Source organism: Ambystoma mexicanum, chromosome 10 (assembly GCF_040938575.1).
Source record: "Ambystoma mexicanum isolate Mex_15411 chromosome 10, UKY_AmexF1_1, whole genome shotgun sequence".
In the NCBI taxonomy this organism is placed as follows: Eukaryota; Metazoa; Chordata; class Amphibia; order Caudata; family Ambystomatidae; genus Ambystoma; species Ambystoma mexicanum.
Window position 1 is genome coordinate 1,208,899,473 of NC_090932.1, and position 15,728 is coordinate 1,208,915,200.

A 15,728-nucleotide genomic window follows, 5' to 3' on the forward strand; every position below is an offset into this window, starting at 1 on the left:
GGGGGGACCACCATGTCCACCGGCAGGCCCCAGCGGGTTGCAACGTTGTGCAGGATACATGGTGCCACTATGATCCTGCACACTACTGGGGGCGCGTATAGCAGCTGCCCACCAGAGCGGTCAAGGGAGCGAAAGCGTGACTTGAGCACTCCGAGTATGCGCTCCATTATGCCCCAGGTTGCAATATGGGCTGTGTTGTATCTTACCTCGGGTGGTGTGGTGGGGTTCCGAATTGGCGTCATCATGTGGGTGCTCAGAGGGCAGGACACAGAAGTACATTATGTTTTTTAGCATGGAGTTTGCTGAAAGATGCCAGATATTCCAGAACAGTGCATTAAGAATCATCAAAAAGAAAGCAAGGAGCAAACACATTTCGTCTGACAGAAGCGACTTACACTGGCTTGCGGTGACGTAACCGATTACTTTCAAATCTATGACCATCATCCACGCTGCATGAATGGGATGGCTCCAGTTTAACTGAAAGCTCTTATCTCAAAGTATGTACCAGGCGCAGCCCTACGCTCGGAAACTGGGTCAGATCACCTGCACAAGCTTCAGATGTTTTAATAGGCTGGGCACATCCTTCCCGCTAAAAGCTACTAAAGCATAGAACGCATTTCCCAGCAGCTATTAGACTTGAAGGCAATAGCAGGGCTTTCTGTAAACGGGCATTCTACAGTAGGGGTTAAGCTATTGGAGTCCTTCTTGCCCCGTTAATACTTGTTGCTTGTATACTGTCTATATATTGCACCTGAAGCCCATGGGCTTCGGCCAATTGCAAATAAATAAATAAATAAAATCCAATGCAACCTCTGAACAGCATGCTATGGTGCTCGGGAAAGAAGAGGATAGGTGCAAGGTGGGATCCAAAGGTAGCCCCTGAAAGCATGCACACTGCACTATGTCACATTGTTTGAAATAAAGACAAGAGTTCAGAATATGCTTGGCCAATTGTGCAATTGTGTGTGATAAAATTAGGAATTTAGAGGAGTGTAGTTTAATCGCAAGAACAGCCGTAGACATGAGTAACAATAACTCAATTGACACAAACACAATGTAATGCATCATTAAATTGGATAACACATTAGTGTACCAAACAGCAGTGTAACAAAGTATGTTTTTTAAAAAATCTTTCCCAAAGCCCTCCCATACATAGTAAATGTAACTGGCTCTTAAAGAACGGCCACCAATGGATGAGAACATTCAGCTGGATGCACTCATGCTTACTGTACCAGCTAAGCGCTCTCTAAAAATATATGGGCAAAAGCTTTGGCAGAGAACACGCTCTTACTCACATAACCTCAAAATAGGATGTCACTCATTCAAACAATTTGCATTGCCTGCATGTAGGATTATATGTGCAAAGAACAATCATACATTTTCTCTCTACAAAAGTAACAGTTGTACCCGAGCTTCGCACAGTAATTCATACTAAAAACAAAAATATAGACACCATTGTATTTATGTTATATTTGTTTCATTGTCTACACAATGGAACCTACCCACATGCCAAATATCAGGTTTGTAGCATGTTGTGATGTATGCTGGACATTTCGAACAGACACACACACACATCCAGAAATGTCCCTTTTATATACATAGTAAGAAAGAAGCCGCTATGATTACATGTTCAGCAAAACGTAAAACGTATTGGTATATGCAAAATACATGAGCTGTGTGTGATGTGTTTAGAGCAATACTGGTCCTTTGCAAAGCTTCTAGATTTTGCCCTGGAGTTTTCCAGTCAGGCTCATATACCCTTCAATATTGTTGTATACACTCCTTCTTGAAAATTACTAGTTCATTGGAATTTAATATGATAGAGGATTTGGGTGAGTCTTTCTTTTATATTTTCTTTGGAAATTATTGTATTTTTTGGACAACAAATCCTTATTTTGGGACTATCTCTTTTTTAAATTATGGCTCCAATGTATTTTCTGTGAGGAAATGCTTGTGTTCCGCTTGGTCCTATTGTACCCTTAACTGCTAATGGCATGTATATTCGTCCTGAATTATTATAAGGAATTATTTTAGGCTCCTCCCACTCCCCATTAAACCAAGTAGGAGAGAGTGGTGGCATTTTGTGGTCATTGGAGCAGTAAACCAAGGCTTAAGAGCGGGGTTAATGTGGTAATGCCTTGGCGTATCACAAGGAGATATGTTCAATCACCCGGAAGGTGGAGAACGTAAAAACACGTTTAATTATCATTTCTGCTGTCGTTTTCTCTGTTTTCAAAGTACTCTTCATTTTAGGCCTTCATGAGTTTTTCATGCAGGGACAAAAATATTGGAATTAGGCGGATTCCATAGGAATCCATTGTAAATTCAGTCTGAAATGCTTCATTTGCATGTGACACTTACTTTGTGACAAATTGGAGAGTAAAGGTGATGTGCTTCCATTTTGAACTATGTTTTGTAAAAGTTAAACAATTGTCTGCACGAGCCAATGAGCACGTAACAGCAAATAGTTGTGGTTGCCTTCATGCAATTAGCATTTTTTGAAAAAATGACCCTGAGTGATTCTTAATAGATGTGGCCCCATGAACGAACAATGGAGGAGGCATCCTGGAAGAGTAGCTCTCACCAAATACATTTTATAATTACAATAAAAGGGCATTTGACAAGAACCAGTGCATATCATTATAGTTAAACAGAGACAAGTCATACTGAAACGTCCCAGGTCAGAAACTTGAAGACTTTCAAACAACTGCAAGATTGCGTAAAGCAAGTGTCACCTTTTGTATTTCATATACAACAAATTGTTAGACCATTTCCTACACATACAATCATAGCAGCCGTTGTATTTTATTCATACCAAATTGTCTATTTTTTCACATAGACCATACCTGTAATCAATAAATATTGTACATACATGAGTTATCAATGTTGAGCTTTATAAAAAAAGACACAGCACAAATGAAACAAATGTATCACAGGCTCTTATCCATAGTGGGCACCGGGAGCACATTTCAAAGTGGCTGGACCTGAAAGGGCCTGTCACTGGGAAAGTCTGTCAAATCTGAAATGAATTTCAGTCATCCATGTTTGAAGGTGAGAAATCCAAGTAGGAGTGCAGCAGTTCAGACTATTGCTCTCCCAGGTCAATGAATATGCATGAACGGTTCAGAAATACATCTCTCATGCATTGCGCCTTCCACTGTGTCTAGTCAAACAGTCACTGGAGCAGGTCTTTTTAAAATGCATACAGTTTGAGGCTTGGGATGCAAATTGAAATCTGCAGGAACACCCACTTATTTGTCGCAAATGTGCGAAGAGAGTTGAAGTGGGAGAATGGAAGAACAGGCTCCCGCCCTTCCCCTCTTGCGCTTGGCCTAGAGGATCACGCCCAAACACCCGCCACGAGAGGAGTTTGCCCATCTACCAGACGACCAAATACCCTGGTACAGGAACATACGGATGTGCCCACCAGCCTGCCCTGCACATGCCGACACCTGCGGCATGGATGGACTCGACTGAACCATCCAGCACTAAATCAACACGTCATTAGAGATGCCATGACGACCTAGCCAACGGTTAGCACACCTGTGCAAACATGCACACCGGACACTCCCACACCAATCCACACAAAGAATATACTCAGTGCTATGACGTAGGCGACAGACATACTCACGGACGTGCATCTTTATTATTTTCCACATAGGCTCTCAAAATGCAGAAACGCAAGACGCATAATGAACTTATCTAAAAAGGCTTGCTCACGCTTCTTCTAAGAACCATGTACCATAATGAAGAATATAATGGAGACACGATACTGAGGATAGGGCAATATGATACCGTAACCTAAAGCGCTCTGCATCAAACGGTTCCACCTATGCACCAGGCCCAAGTAGGCCGCAAGCAAAAGCTTCCATGAACATTGAATGAGCAAGAGCTCGGTTGCTGACCCTGCAGAATGAGCCCGGCGAAAGCACACCGCCAAGGGCACGATGTTGCAATCTCGCACGCCGCAAGCCAGTGCCAAGGTCGCACCTGCAAGATAAACCAGGCACACAGTGGGAAAAACAATATTAATTGTGCTAAATTTTGCCTCAAACACGGTCCCACCTCACGTGACAAAGCCAAACCTGACAGGATGCCAAGCCCAGGAGGAAGGAGACGCCTGAATCCCACGTTTTAAGACACAGGCAGATACAATTAAAAGACTCATTGGACATCTGCAGCAATGGGAGTAGTCGACCTCCCAACATATGAATAAATCCTCACATTGTTTACACCTACCCATAGTAAAACATTGTTGCAAATGACAGGTGCACCGCGAGCTGAGAACAGCGATAGTCTCAGATTGGGGGGCTCGCGAGCGGACCAATCAGAACATGGGGCTCTTATCACTGACGCCATTAACATTGACCAATCCTCAGAGGTCTTCATGTAACAATTTTCATGTATCAAATTGAAGGGACAGCCCAAGTATATCACCTGACTAACCCTCAACCACTAACATCGTTCTCTATATGTATGCTATACTAACCCTACCACTCGAGTAACCAATCCAGAGTGGAAATAGGTTTTTTGCTAAACTTTGTAAGGTGACGCAAGTAGCGCGTCATACTAAGGTAAAAAGGGCCTGCGAGCCCCACGATTGTGTGTGTGTCAGGACGGACGCGTACGATCCTTGACCCATCCCTGCCGTTTTGTCTAATAAACAGCAGAGTCACCTTGCTTCTTGCGTGTGTCTCATACTCTATCTCTTTTGGGATATACGGGAGGAGTTGGGGCCTCCCTGCCCGGAGGTCTGCGGACGGCCCGGCCGACCCCGGCAGAATTTCCCCCCGACAGAGTGAAAAAGGGTCTCTGAATGGGTAGTTCTAAATTGTGCAAATTTAAAAGACATTGTGGATTGAGGTGCACCATTTTCACAAGTTAGGAGATACCAGCTCACTTCTTCGCTTGTGCCAAAACAAATATTTAGAGAATCTGGCTCTTAGTAAGCTTTAAAAAAAAAAAAAATCAGCCATAGAATGTTATTGATCTACATTTGTATTAGGAACACAAACATATATTAATCCTGTAATTATTTTCATATTTTACAACTATGGATATGTTGGTAAGCACCCTTACCTAAAGCGCATGCTTAGTGGCCCCTCTTTGATTCATTTCGTTTCTATAAAGTGTATCTCTGCAGCACTGTTCATCGGCCCCTTTGTGATGTTGACAGTCTTTGAAACAATCCCACTTTATTAAAAAGATATGTTTTAATAGTTTGTTATTATGGTTAAATAAACCTTTCAACACAAATTTACATACAATAAATACATAAACACGCACAGATACATATTAATACAATCTTCATAACATTACAATCACACATACATATTAACACACTCTTTATAGCTTTTCAATTTATAAATCAGCTATTATACTAATAAAACAGCAATAAAAGCATGGATTTCATCTAGTGGATAGTGGATCCCTAAAATTACAATACTAACATTAAAATTACATCCATAACAATCGTGTTTTTATGCAGGGGCCAATATGAATTTTTATATTAGAAACTTGGATAGACTGATTTCTAATGCAAACAGCAATCAGAGTCCATCATTGTATATCGCCTATGTGGACTTTAAATCTGCATGCGATTTGATTAGTAGAGATCGACTGGGTAAAAATGTCTGAATGGGCTGTCCTCCATGGCTTCTACAGGTAGTTGGGTCCCTTCATAATAATACTACACTCACGATATGGCGAGGACATGGACATTTCCCATCAGGAGAAATCAGCATAATTAAAGGGGTTAAATAGGGCTGTTTGATTGCCCCACTTCTCTTAATCTATATCTGGCTGACCTAATTGGCCGTTTAGAGGCTGGTGCCAAATGGTTACCTAGGATAGACCTGGAAAGGATTACAGCAATTCTGTATGTGGATATCTTATATTATTTAGTCATCCAATTGATGGAATCAAGGGATTACTTGGTGAACTGGCTCTTTATGCTAAGTAAAATGAGTTGGTTAACAAACTGGAGGAAACCAATGGTATGCTGGTTTTCTCTAAGAAAATGAATAGGCTAGTTATGGAAACCTCATTGGGACCAATTCACTACACCACCTCAAAATATATAATAAAAGGTGCCTGGCTATGTCCTGATATGCTCAGGGGGGTAACTTGTACTAACGAAAAATATCAGGATGGGAGATGGAAACAGCAAGTTTTAGATTGATGTATTTAATCTCAGAACAATGTCATACTGATACATATTTACTTTTTGACAAAGCAACAACAAACGGACAGGTTTTTCACTTTACCAGTGGCGGGTACCACTACGTACCATCCTCTTCAATATTGAGGGAATTTTCCTCACATTAGTGCACATTCTCTAGCATACATAATACATAATACATAACACAACATCTTATCCCACCTTTCTGTTTTCACATGTTGTTGCGTGTTATGTTTAAAAAAAACTCATGGACCACAAGAAGTCCTGGGCAGCACTTACTCGTTGTTGCATTAAAGTGTATTATGTATGCTAGAGAATGTGCACTAATGTGAGGAAAATTAGTGCACATATTGAAGGGCACTTTTGGCGCAACATGTTGAGTCTGCCTCAGTCAACTCCGATGGAGTAGTTGCACCTAGAGGTAGGTCTCTTATCAATGAAAGTAATGATGCTAAGACATAGGGGAGAGTTGTTCCTACAAATTCAAACTATTAGCAAAGATAACCTGTTTGCTCGTATGATGTCATATAGCCCTGTTGGAACACAGAAAGTTGATAATTATTTACAATTGAATAAAATGTTTCTTTCTGTAAAGTGGTTCCTGGATTTTCATTGTGGGATACAAAACGAGGTCCTGAAGAGAGTATTTGCACAGAAGATGGCCCTTTGGGACTGGATCCGTAATTTTAAACATGTGGTTACACTGTATGGTTATGCACCAGTGTCCTCGGTAATCCATAGGTTTATGAGATCTTAGTTCTATTTACTGCTTTGCCCTGACCCTGAGGTCCATAGGCTTAGGCTGCTGATTCGTGTTAATCAACTGGCAATGATTGCCATTATAGGTGCACGGCTGAAGCTGCAAGAGGACCGTAGATATTGTAGAATTTGTATGATGCCTGGGAACAGGGAAACAGTGAAACACAGTTTTGCTGAATGTCCAAAACTGGACCAATTGTATATGATTCATTTTAGGCATCTGGTCCATAGCTATGAAGCAATATTTGACCAGGAATTCTGGACATATTTTGGATCATTACGAGTGGGGCGTTAAGGGGTTAACGCCACCGGTAAAGGTGCCGGCGCCGTCAACCCCTTAACGCCTCATTACGAGTCTGCTCGCAGGAACCCGCTAAGGGCGCCTGGTTTTACCAGGCTCCCTTAGCGGGTCTCGCGAGCAGACCATGGTGCTAACAACGGGCCCATTATTAATGAGCCCGTTGTTAGCACCCTCCCCATTCCTATTGAGCCCTATGGGGGCTCGAATGGGAATGGGGATGTACCGGGTCTGGGTTCCTTGAATGAGGAATTACCAGGTCCTCCAAGGTTGGAATGGCCCAGTAATTCCTCATTCGAGGAACCTGGACTCGGTAGCCGGTAAGGGCGTAGCGATGCCACTGTTAGTGGCATGGCTACCTCCAAACTTGTAATGACCCCCATTGTCTTACCACCTATTCTGTCTCAGTACACATTGCTATTTTTCAAATATGGCTCCACATTAGGACATATGAATTGAATTTTCAATTCATATTTATGGATTAAATATGAAAGATGATGAGTTTTATAAAGAAAATATTTTTAGAGCTTTTATTGTGTGCATGATTGTGTTTTTACTTGTGCATGTTCAAGTAATCAAGGAATTGATCTCAATAATTTTGGATGAATTATAGAATTGTGTATGTATGTGTGTATGCAATGTTGGATATTTTACATGTAAAAGTTTTGATAAAGTACATAACGTAATACATAAATACATTATTGATAAATATTAAAAACACAAAATGTACTATCTTCTTGATTCATGTCAGTATTAGTAACCACATATGATACATTGTAAAATTTAAAATTGTACAATTCCCTGCATGGAATAAGCTCCATATTTGGTCACTATGAAAGTGTGTCAGTTTATATTGCAAATTGAGATATCCCTATTGATGTATCTCATTCAATGCCATGCAATTAATTAAGAGATGTCCGTGAGGTTCAAACTCATACTTACATAGTCTAGATAGACGTTGTGTGTAAGGTATCTTTTCCCATGCACCAGTTCTAGAAAAAGTAGGGAGTAATTCAAATCTTATTGCCATAATAAATCTAATTATCTTCGTATCATGATGTTTTATGAGATAATTACAAGGTGAATCATCCAGAAAGGCTTGCTCTACATAGTTCCCATATTTTTTATATTTACCTAAATATGTGATATTACCATCTCTATCTTAAGTTATGTTATGTTAAAGGTACTTATATAGCGCATCGTCACCAACGGAATTGGTCCCCAGGTGCTCTGGCGGATCTGTAAACAGGAAGAAGGGCAGGTAGGGTTAGTCGGGAGGCGGGGAGTAGGAGAGTGGGAGAGGTGGTGTGCTGTTGGCAGCTTCAGCCTGGTAAACATGCACATGCATTATGCACTGGGCTTTGGTGCAAGTATTGGATCGGGCGAGACCTTGTGTGCTGTAGGTGCTGCTTACGTGTTGTTGATGCGGTGTGATTAAGTGTGTGCGGGTTGAGTGTGCAGAAAATTGAGAGTTGGGTTAGTGGGGGTCTATATCCTGATACTGGTACTTCTGGTTCCATTTGAGCTGTATCTCTGTGGGTGGGGATGTTAGTGGTTCCTTGTGGGCCGTCTCGCTTTGGTGGTGCTGCACGGATCCAGCTGTATCATAGTGAGTATTGTATGGAACCTGTTCATCGGGTGTGGAGCTGGGTTGGTACTATCTGTTCTCTTGTTATATAATGTGACACTGGTCAGTTGAAGCTTTGAATGGTTCGGGGTCAGAGTGCTGTTGATGAGGCATCCTAGTGCATCCGTCTTGATCAGCCTGTGTCTTCAGTCATTAGTTTCCTACTATCATGACTATCTTTCAGTTAGTACTTTGGTTTCCGTGGAGTGACTTCCTTAGAGCTATTGTTTGGTTGTAGTTTGTGTGTGATGGTGCATTGCACTTCCCCCTGTATCTTGAAGAGCATTTTGAAATGTGGGTGCTTATTTCTGTTTCTCAGCCCCTGAATTGGAGCTAATGGTACAGGGTTTCCTATTCCCTTGCTATTTACCATGATTAGGTCTGTTGGGAATGGCTATAGTTTAGGGTCAGGGTCTTTTGATGAGTCGTCCCGGTGTTTCTGTCTTCATCTTGCTATGCATTCGGTCTTTGGTCCTATTACGGCTGTCTCTCGGTTAGGCGTTTGGTATGTCGTGGGGTATTTTCCTTAGGATTTTTCCGTTGGTTGCTTGGTGTGGATCTGGGTCTGTCTCTTCGTTCATTGACGTTTTAGTTGTGTGTTTGCCCCTGTGGCCGGTCTTTCTAGTTATGACATGAAGAGCCAAGTTTTGAGTAGTTTCCTGAATAGTAGGTGGTTTATTGTGTTACGTATGTGATTTGGAAGATCTTTCCAGGTTTTCGGGGCTTGGTAAGAGAAGGAAGATCCTCAGAGTTTTCTTTTGTTCTAGGGTTTCTGTTCCAGTCGAATGTCAATGCTTGATCTGAGCAATCCTGTTACGTTATATCGCAAATCTTGGTCAATTTTTTTAATATGATTTTCCATTATTGCAACAAAGGTTCCCTTAATATGTGATTGTTTCTTGTCACTCTCACTGGCAAGGGCACATTATTGTTCCTGTACGTGTTTACACGCATGGATTTTATTCACAAAGCAGAATTATAATTGTTCTTTTATAATGCACTTAATACCAACTCTAATAAGCACCGGAGTGGGATTCAAAACTGTGTTGAGCTGGATTGTCTTTCTTCCAAGGCAAACGGGTTTCCCCTGAGCTTTCAGAAGTGCGGAAGCTACACACATCTCTCGCCTCCTGTGCCCAATAAGAAACAAGAAAATAGTGTTGCACTCAATTCCTTCCCCTTCACCTCATTAGCAGTGCGAGTCTCAGCTACCACCCCCATTTGCCCATCCTCAGCGCGAGAGCAATGATGATGCTGTGTGGGTTTCCATGTGCCTCATCTAGTCGTATTGACTCTGCCTTTAAAAGGCTTGGAAAGTAGAGGAGGTAAAGGCAGAGCAGGCACACCACGCTCTCACGTAATTCTACTCCCCTTTGCTCTGCGTCCCTTCTCAGTTCTGCTGACAAAGGCAGGGAGGTGTGGAGGTAAGCGAAACAGGGTGAATTTAAAGATGCTGAAATCGCTCCTTGCGTGTTTTTTTATTTTATTTTCATTCTCTCTTTAACCTGTTAGCACTAATGTATCACCTTTATCCATGATTCTTTACACTCTCAGCTGGAATACACGATTAGCAGAGCAAATGAGTGATTTCACATATCTGCCATACAAGTTGTAAGTGTTATTTTTTTTTGCTTGTTTTTTTAGTGCCTCAAGGTTGATCGTGGTAAACCTTACTGGTCTCTCCTGGTATGTTATATTAAGTCATATTTAGACATTCTCCCAAATTCAATGTTCCGTTCGTGACCCAATCTGTTTGCAACCAAATGTATCCTATTTACTTGAAATGTATTTTGCCTGCATTATTTTGCTATTTTTTTGCGAAAATATGCTTTACTGAGTAATCTACTATACAAGTTGACATTAAAAATAACACAAGTTATTTTGTTTATTAATAATCTTATGATACATAAATACAATATAATACAATAGTTAAACCCGCAGCTTCAAACGCAAATATAGCTTGATCTTTTTTTCTCTTTTTCTCCTTCAGCTTGTATGTTTCTTTCTCTATTTCTCTGCGAACGATAGTCATATTGTTTGTACATTTGTGTTTGAGTCAGCCCAACAATTGCTAACAGCTGCACAACCAGAGAAAGCAACACAACATGTATTGAAGAGGTGCTGTATTCGCTGTGGTCAAAATTAGTACGAGAGCAGCAGTGACAGAGGCATTCCCTGAGGTGTGGACTGATTTATTTGGAAAAATTAATGATCAACTTGTGTGTCTAGCAGGAATGTCACCATCACACTGAGGGTGCATTGTCTATATGGAGAGAGGAGAGACAGAGGCGAGTAAGAACTGCATGGACTGCTGACGTTTTGATAGAGGTTCAAAAGAAGCAGGATGCAGGGTGTATTATGTGTTTGTTAGTTTCTATTTTGTATTGCTTATTAGTGAATGTGCATATTTTAACAATTTATAATGATCTCTTCCAGGAGACATTGATATGATATAATAAGTTATTTATAACACGCTGGTACACATGTGTTTCTAGGTGCGGCAAGACAAGGAACGGTAAGGAGGGAGGACAATACAAACAATCTTACTAGGCCTTGTGTCATTCAGATCATGCAAGTGCGGTAATGCAAAGTGCAGGAGAAGGGGACGAGGGAAAGGCAAGGGGACAAAGTGCAATCAGATCAGCATTCCTCTGAGTAAGTGCAGCCAGGACAGCTCGGCTCAGGGTAAGTGCAAGGAGGTGGGAGACTGTAGAGGTTACAGATACGGCCCCTAGTGAACGACAGGCCTGTAGGCAAGGCGGAGGAGACTGCTGAAGAGGAGCCAGGTACCGAGTGAGACCCTGAGGGTAACCAAGTAATTAGTTGGTGCAGCAGACAGGTAGGTCAGCAGGGGAGGGAGGGAGAGAAACCAGAGAAGAAAAGGAAGGTTGTGAGCTGCTTTCGGAACTTCCGGTGGTCCAGCTCAAGTTTGAGAGCGGTAGGGAGACCATTCCAGAGGGAGGCACCTGCAGAGGAAATTCACTGAGAAGGAAAGTATTTAGGAAGCAAGTGTTGGATGTAGTGTGCGCCCCGGCCCCAGAATGCCTTGTGGACTATGCAGATGATCTTGATACTTGTAGCCACCGGGAGCCAGTGGTGAGATTTCAAGGCTGGAGAGATATGGTCCTTGGGCTTGAGGCCAAGGATAAGTCTTGCATTCCTGTTCTGGATTAGTTGCAGAGAGTAGAGGAAGGCAGATTGAGAAAGAGGCAGTTACAGTAGTCCAACCTAGAGAGAAGGAGGGCTCTGGAGACAATGAGCTTCTGGGGGAAAGTGAGAAAAGGAAGAGTACCTCTGAGGAGGTGCAGCTGGTAGTGAGCCTTCTTGGAAAGGTCTGTGATGTGAGGAGAGAAGGAGAGGGTGGAGTCGAAGATGACACCAAGGTTTTTTGCCTCACAGGAAGGCGAAGGAAGAGGGCCCATGAAGGGCAGCCAGAGTGAGAGAGGGAAAGCGGGAGCAGGGGTCCCGATGAGAAGGATCTTTGCCTTACTGGCATTAAGGCAGAGATCATTGGATGCACACCAATCCTGAATTGCGGATAGATATTGTGAAATGTGCAAGCGAGGAGGCTCTACAGAGCCGGAAAGAGAGCTGTCTGTAATCCGCATAACACTGAAAGTAAGAGCAGAATGTGGAGAATAGGTGGGCCAGAGGGCTAAAGATTGATGAGCCAGGGTGCGAGGTTAGAGCCCGGGAAACAACATATCTGGAGAGAGGTGGTGGAGAGAAAGTACCCAAGTTGTACTTGGGAGGGGCGGTCCAGGAGGAAAGAGGTTAGCCACTCCAGTGCCTGATCTGTGATGCCCAGCTTCTCACGTATTTGGTTGATCAGGATGGTGTGATTGACTGTGTCAAAAGCAGAGGAAAGGTCAAGGAAGTTGAGAACAGAAGGGGTGCTGGTGTGTAGATTGGAGTGTAGATCTTCACAGGTGTTCAGGAGAGCAGTTTCCATGCCTCTGGGTGCTCGAACGCCAGACTAGTGGTCATGGAAACAGCCAACATTTTCAGTGTGGAGAGTAAGATGCAGACCATACATTCAAATGAGAGTAGGCCTGCATAGGATTACAGAGGCAGGGACCCCCTCCGGAAAGATTTGAGCTACTCCCCCTCCTGGTCAGTTGGATCTTGGCACAGAGAGGATCTTGTACCCATCAGGGAGGAGGATGTTAAAACTCGTGACAGAGGTGGCCGTGAGCCATGTCTCAATAAGAGAGAGGACATCCAGGTCAAGCTCTTTGAGGAGGTGGCAGATGTCAGACGATTGTTTGACAGTGGAGCAAGAGTTGAGAGTGGCAATGTGGAGCAGTTTGCCATATTTAAAAGACTTCCAGGGAGGGGTACAGGCTTGAGGTATACCCGGTGGAAGTAGTAGAGGAACCCGAGGGTGGGTAGAGGTGATAGCGGGTGGTGGCAAGGTAGCCAGAGAGGAGGAGGAAGGAGCCAGAGAGGATGCAGAGGAAGGAAAAAGGAAGAGGGGCCCGAGAGGTGCTAGTAGGAGAAGGAAGTAAGTTGATAAAATACCGGAGATGCCGTTCAAAAAAGAGGAGATTGGGCTGATGACCCCGGACCAAGATGGTGCTATACATGTAGACATTAACAATGGTCTTGGAGGAAGGAAGAAGGCAAGAGGACCTCCCACCGGGTGCCACCATTAATGGGAGAGGACGAGATAGGAGAGAGAGCCAAGACCATATAAGGGGTCCATAGGTCTGGTGAGGGAACAACTAAGAAGATGTTGGTGAGAATCTGTCTGAAGGAAGCCCTGATATAGGTATCAGTGATAGTGAGGCCAGGATTGGTAGCCAGGATGTCCCTCTTGAACTTCTTCCTTCCAGAATTAGTGAGATGGATAGGATAGGAGATAGAGTAGCAGTTTGAGAAGATGGGAGAAACAGAGAGCACCTTAGAGGGTGCAAAAGGGGAAGGTGGGAGGAGAAGTGGACAAGAGAAGTAAGAAAGACACACAGCCCAGTGCCACATAATGCAGGATGCGCAGAGGGCAGGGAAGGGGTCACAACCAAAAGGGCAGACACAATAGGGAAAAAACAGGAGGAGAAACAAGTGACTCACAACAGTACAGAAGTACCCCTTGCAGGGTGTGGGACATAGAGAGTGGGCCTAACGGGACAGCAGTACTAGCAATAATCACAGTGGTTGGGATGCAAAGGGTGGGTCACATAGTAGGGAATACTTGAAAGAAGCAGACAGGAACACTCAGCAGTACAAAGGGACGGTGTCCGGTTAAAGGTGTGATTACAAAACGTTAGAATGCAATAGGTTCGGGCACATAGGACCGAAAACAAAAGATTTGTTTTCTTTTAAATTATATATTTATTTTTGGGTTTCCGTATAGGTAAAAAAAGTGGTTTTTACCACAAAAACAGGGGTTGGTGGGACCCTCCCCAAAAAAAAAAAGTAAAAAAAAAAAAAAAAGACATTTTTGAACCTTTTGTTTTCGGTCCTTTTGTTTCGAACCTATTGTATTTCAAAACTTTTCATTCGCACCTTTAACCTATAACCTAAAGGGACTCCCACAGGGTGGGGTCTGGGAGAGAGCCTAAAGAAACACCTTTAACAGTACCACAGTTACCACAATGTGAAACACCTAGATTTGACTTTCCTAAAAAGGGGAAAAAGGCTTGGTTTTTAAACATAGCAGCAATGTAGAAACACCCAGATTCAACTTTCCTAAAAAGGGGAAAAAGGCTTGGTTTTTTAACACAACAAAAACAAAACAAAAGAGATGATGGCTGGAAGGTTTTGAATTAATCGTAAACTCATTCATTGCTCTGGGCATCCCTCCAGACCATTGTTCTTCACCTGCCAAGCAATTACAAAAGGGAAAAGATCATATGCAAATCAGGCTTGGTCCCACCCCAAAAGGGGTAGTCCAGCCCAAACTGCTTGGTCACATCCCTTCCGCATGAGACCACCAGCATCCCCAAACATGTTTGAGTCTTTTTGGATCTCATCAGTGAGGAGTTGCTTGGGTAGACAGGCCCAGCCGTCACCGGGACCCACGTCTGGGCATACCCGTCCCACTCCGGGTGACAAAGCAAAACAATAGAGGTGATGGCTGGAAGGTTTCGAATTAATCTTAACCCCTGGCATTGTTCCGGGCAACCCTCCAGACCATCGTTCTTCACCTGCCAAGCCAGTACAAAAGGAGAAAAATATGCATATCAGACTTGGTCCCACACAGAGGTTAAGATTCATTCTAAACCTTCCAACAATCACCCTTTTGTTTTGCTTTAGTTTTTACACACAGCAGCAATGTAGAAACACCCAGTTTCAACTTTCCTGATTTGTCGCAGCAGGTTGACAAGATTCTAGCTTCCTGCTTCTCCTGCGGACACCAGCAGACACCACTGGAGTTGATAACCGCTGTAGCTGTCCTTAGCCTTGGGGTCCTTTGCCAAGGGCCTGCCAGGAACAGACTGCCTGCCTAAGGCCACTGTGGCACAGAGGATTGCAGCAAAATAATTAATTAAATGAGAGGCTTGAATCCCTGAACAAGCACTATATGCAAATTGCAGAATTAAGTTTGAGCCCACTGGCTCTAAGCAGCGTGAGCCCTCACCCCAGCCACAAGGTTCACAGGCTCAGGCCCATTCTCCAGTGGGAGGCGGTGGGTGGGAGGGAGGAAGGAGGGGGATGGAACAGGTAAGCTGAGCAAGGGGAAGGGAGCAGGAATCCAGGCGATGTGGTATTGCAGTCACAATGTGAATGTTAAACATTTCTTACTGAACGAAGCATATTAATTAAAATAAAATTATAGAATAGCCATTTGTGGTGGGAGGTTTAATTGAATTGACATTGGGCCTCATTACAACCCAGGCGGTAGCCGTGCTGGTAAAAACTGC

General features: G+C 43.2%; 1 long non-coding RNA gene across 1 annotated transcript in view; it reads left to right on the forward strand.

The window, feature by feature from the left end:
• The window catches only part of LOC138493303 (uncharacterized), a 215,527-nt gene extending 200,049 nt beyond the window's left edge, over window positions 1-15,478 (forward strand). The window contains exons 2-3 of the long non-coding RNA XR_011276363.1: window positions 10,510-10,551; window positions 10,856-15,478. This is a non-coding gene — a long non-coding RNA (uncharacterized lncRNA). The remainder of the gene's footprint in view (window positions 1-10,509; window positions 10,552-10,855) is intronic.
• Window positions 15,479-15,728: the final 250 nt, after the last annotated feature.